Genomic DNA, 5,146 nt, shown 5'->3' on the forward strand with positions numbered 1-5,146 from the left:
GAGCTGTCCAACCCCCAACTGCACTGTGCCCATGCTGGGGCCATGACCCAGCCTGCCAATCATAGACTCAGGAACCCAGAAATGGAAGTTCCCTTGGGGGTGGGGCGGGGGTGGCAGGGTAAAATAATTTCTTGTTTCCAAGATTTAGAGAATCCTGAAATTACATCTAACAACTAACCAAGATCCCCTTAAATTAATCCTCTATATGCCAGTGATGGGTCTCTTTCTTTCTTTCTTTCTTTCTTTCTTTCTTTCTTTCTTTCTTTCTTTCTTTCTTTCTTTCTTTCTTTCTCTTTCTTTCTTTCTTTCCTTTTCTTTTTTCAGTCTTTTCTTTCTCTAGGCAAGTGCTTTACCATAGAGCCCAAGCCTAGGTTTTCAATACTGTATTTTTTTAATTCTTCCAATGAAAATGTGAATAGAATTGCTTTCATTTTCATAAATAAAGGAGTATTCACAGAGAGTAAGCTATTACATATGTTACTTACTGTCTGTCAATCAATCATCTATTTATCCATACTTACCATTTTCATTATCTGGGTAAATCAGACATTTGATACTAAATATTATTAGAGGAGTGGGTTATGTGATGTTTTTCTGTCTTTGGTTCCCTTCTCATTCTTAGGAACAGGTCAAAGCAGAGTCCCGTGGGTGGGGAATGAGTCCCTCAGCTAGCCCCAACAGCAGGAAGAGGGAAGAGGGAATTTTGCTATTGCTCCCTCAAGATATGGCAGGTACAGGAAAGTGTGGGCTGCAAACATATCCTCAAAGGAATGGCATGTAGCAGCAGGAGTCCAGGGAAGGAATTCCTTCTGTGTCTATCTCAGGCCTCCCTCTGAGCTGCTGCCTTCCTTATAGGCAGGAGAATAGCCTATTTCCATAGCTCTGGAGATTTTATAGCTGGTCTAATAGATGGAAACTTCTGTTTCTTCTCTCTCTCTCTGTCTCTCTCTCTCTCTCTGTCTCTCTCTCCCCTCCCCCCAGTTTCTTGGCTTATTCTCTTGTTTTGTGGAAAGCTTCTGCAAAGGATATATTATATATACATGTTGTATCTAAATGTATTTTTATTCAGTCCTCATAAATGACTGATGTTTGGGTGGATTTATTAACTAGGATTCTTCTGATAAAACATAACCAATAGAGTGTGTGTGTGTGTGTGTGTGTGTGTGTATGAATTTTAAGGAACTAGCTCATGTGATTCTTCTGATAAAACAGAACCAATAGTGTGTGTGTGTGTGTGTGTGTGTGTGTGTGCGTGTGTGTATGAATTAAGGAACTAGCTCATGTGACTATGGAGGCTGAGAAATCCCTACAAGTGCCTGCAGCAGGCTGGAGCCCTGGGAAAGCCTATAGTGTAGTTCCAGGCTGCAGAATAACATAATGTCCCGTCCCCAAAGCAGAGGCGTTCCCTCTTACTCATGCACTTTATTATTTTATCTTATTCTATCTTACCTTGTTTACTTACTTATTTAATATATTTATGGGGAGTACTAGAGTTTGAACCCAGAGCCTCCTTTTTGCCATGTACACACACTACCACCTGAGCCATGTCTCCAACCCTTTCTGCTTTTAGGTTTTTGGTTTTTTTTAATGACTTACGGACAGTTCTTTTTGTAAAAACCTTTTTTGATCTTTATCCAATCTTCCAATTTTCAGCTTTTGTAAATTTGTTGATGCAGATAACATATTGATTTAGTAGAACATCAATTTTATGAATAAACAAAAATAGTTCATATTGTAAGGAAAGACAATCTTTGGTGAACACGGAGTTCAGATATGTAGCTTCTGCCTATGGCTCCATCTTTCCAAATATTCAACAACTCAGTAACCCTCTCTTTTCTGAATTGCTCCTCTCTCTCTTTCTCTCTCTTGTCTCTCTGTCTCTGTCTCTCTCTTGCTTTCTGCTTTGTTTCTTTTTCTTTCTTTCTAACAGTATTTAGGTTTGATCTCAGGGCCTTGTTCAGGTAGGTGCTCTACCACTTGAGTCACGTTCCCAGCCTTTTTGTGCCTTAGCTGTTCTTCAGATAGAATTTTGTGGGGTTTTTTTTGTGGGGGGGGGAGTCCAGTCATGGGGCCTGAACTTTGGGCCTGGGTGCTGTCCCTCAGCTCTTCAGCTCAAGGCTAGCATTCTACCACTTGAGCCACAGCGCCACTTCTGGCTTTTTTTTTCTGCTTATGTGGTGCTGAGGAATCAAACCCAGGGCCTCATGCATGCGAGGCAAGTGCTCTACCACTGAGCCACCTTCCCAGCCCCAGAATCTTGTGTTTTTTGCTGAGGCTGGCCTTAAACCATAGTCCTCCAACCTGGCCCTCTGTGAAATTGGGATTATAGACTCAACTCACCACAATCAGCTTATTTATTATTTATTTATTATCTTTAAGTAGTTGTACAAAGGATTCAATTTCAATTCAACATGTCAGTTTGTGAGTACAATTCATCTTGATCAATATCATCCCAACCAGTTTATTTGTTGAGATAGTTTTTTGCTGGGACTGGGTTTGAACCCTGATCCTCCTAATCTCAAGCATCTGGCATTATAGGCAAGCATATTAGTGCATTAGAGATACTAGAAACATGTATTTTGAGCTGAGCAAGGTGCAGAATTCAGGGTTTCTGGCCTGAGCAATTCTGCCAGCTTCCTTCTTGTCTGCATCTCAGGATGCAAAGGCTGCCCCCTGCTGAGCAAAGCCAGTGACAGCAAGATTTAGGAAAGTCACAGATGAGTAATGAGGGGCCCTGAGGTTCAGGTTTGGAGTCTTTCTCTGCTTCAGATCTTCCTAGTCAACCACTCCCTAGTTCCCTACTCCTGAGCTGTGGAAGCTCAGGAAGAGGTGGAAGAGAAGGGTCCACACTACTGCCTGGGCCTCTAATACTCTTTGAAAAACACAAGTTCACTCTGGACAGCTCTGGCCCTAGTAGCTCTTGATATCTTATTATGTTGGTGAACTATTAAGCTGTTTGCAAGCTTTCTGCAGTGAGGAGATACTATATGCAAGAAGGAGATACAGGTATGTGTTGGGTCTTCGTCCGTCTCATGAAAGACAGACGGGGTCTGAGGAAAGGTAAGTGAGACACTCGTTCCTCAGCCTCCCTCAGCCCAGGAGACAATCAGACACAGCAGGGAGCCAAATCCAGCAGGAAGAAAACTCGTTTATTAACACAGAGCAGCCCTTTTTAAAGCCAAAAAGGGCAGGTGGCATGGCAGGGGAGGAAGAGGAACCAATCACTGTCAAGGTCACACCCTATCATGCTGGTTAGGCACTGAACGTAAGGTAAATTGGGCTCTGCCCACTCTACTCTCTCTCAGCGCCATTTTTGCTGCCCATGTGCTCTATAGTAAATTGGGCTCTGCCCACTCAACTCCCTCTCAGCACCATCTTTGCTGCCTGTGTTCCCCACAGGTATGAAATCAAGGCAGCTAAGCAAATTGCTCATCCAGTTATTTATTCATGGAAGACAAACACTAAAAGTTCTCTCCTGCACAATACATTGGCTCCTTCTTAAGTAGCTGAGATGTTCCTTCAACTTACTCCGGACCTCTCCTGATTGCCCACTGCACTGGCTCAGCCTGGTGGTTTTCCCATTTCTCTCAGCCAGCGACCTCACCCCAGGACTTGACTTTCATCTAGCATCCCTCATGCTGTAAGGGTGTCCTTCTCTCTTCTTCCCCTAGTGTCCTCACTCAGCTCTCCAGATTATAGGCCCATGTTATGGCACCTAAACGAGACCCCCATTTCCATCGCTCAGTCACAACCTCACCAAATGCAGCTCTTATTCTTTTAATTGTGTCCCGGAACACATAAAGTTCTCAGTACATGAGGATTCATTTTTCTGGTAATCACACTTCACATGCATCTTCTGGGGAAACACAGTCTTCTGAGATTCATAGAAGCAAGCAAGAGTCACAGAACCATATCTGTCTTCCAAACATCACAAGATGAAGTGCTTTTGAAATACCTCCAGGTTCCTCACAGCAACCTTAACGTCCTTATTCGTCAAGCTATAGATGATGGGGTTCAGCATGGGGGTCAACACACCATAGAAGAGGGAGATGAGCTTGTTTTCAAGGTTCTGCTTGTCTGCCCCCAGTGGGTCCTTGGACTTCGGCTTTCCATACATGAACAGGATGGTCTCATAGAAGATGATCACCACAGTGAGGTGGGCAGAGCAGGTGGAGAAGGCCTTCTTCCTCCCCTCAACTGAGGGGATCCTTAGAATGGTGGTGAGGATGAAGATGTAGGAGAAAGAGATGAACAGAACTGGGACCCCCAGGAAGATCACATTGGCCAAGACCATGCTGATGACATTGATGGAGATGTCAGCACAGGCCAGCTTCAGCACGGCCAGGATCTCACAGATGAAGTGGTTGATGACATTGTCCCCACAGAAATGTAGCCTCATTGCAAGGGATGTCTGTACTACAGAATTGGTGATGCCAGCTCCCCAAGAGCTGATGGCCATGGGCACATAGGCAGCTTTGCTCATGACCACAGGGTACCGCAAGAGGTTGCAGATGGCCACATAGCGATCAAATGCCATCATGCTCAGTAGCACGCACTCTGTGGCTCCCATAGCAAAGGAGAGAAACATCTGGATGGCACAGGCTGAGAAAGAGATGGTTTTCCTGGGAGTGAGAAACCATCTAGGACCAGGGGTACAGAGGAAGTGGTGTAGCAGATGTCCAGGAAGGAGAGGTTCCCCAGGAAGAAGTACATGGGTGTGTGCAGGTGGGAATCAAAGATGTGACCAGGATGAGCACCCTGTTGCCCAGCAGGATCACTAGGTACATGGCCAGGATGAGCACGAAGAACATTTTCTCCAGCTTTGGGTGGGCTGAGAGGCCCAGGAGAATGAACTCTGACACGGATGTGTTCTGGTTGACATTTTCCATAATGTGTCTCCTTTATCAGTTGAAGAAAATACTTAGAAGTCCAAACTCAACACTCTTTGCTTTGCAGAAAGCCAGAGCATTTGGTCTGAGTGATTTTAAAAGAATCCTAAAAGCCCACAGTTTCTTTTTATTTCCAAGAAAAAGGAACAAGAAAATCAGGAAATATTTGGGGAACATAAGGCCAATTTGACAAGGTCTAAAATGATTGCTGATAATTTAATGCATTCGTTCAGTGACCAGGTCACACAGCATATTTA

General features: G+C 44.2%; 1 pseudogene across 1 annotated transcript; it reads right to left on the bottom strand.

Annotated features, from left to right (window-relative positions):
- Positions 1-3,928: 3,928 nt before the first annotated feature.
- On the bottom strand, positions 3,929-4,889 carry LOC105993346 (annotated as a pseudogene). The gene has a single exon (XR_001175449.1). The product of XR_001175449.1 is annotated as an olfactory receptor 2S2-like (transcript).
- Between the last annotated feature and the right edge of the window lie 257 nt (positions 4,890-5,146).

Source organism: Dipodomys ordii, unplaced genomic scaffold, assembly GCF_000151885.1.
Source record: "Dipodomys ordii isolate 6190 unplaced genomic scaffold, Dord_2.0 Scaffold95, whole genome shotgun sequence".
Taxonomy (NCBI): Eukaryota; Metazoa; Chordata; class Mammalia; order Rodentia; family Heteromyidae; genus Dipodomys; species Dipodomys ordii.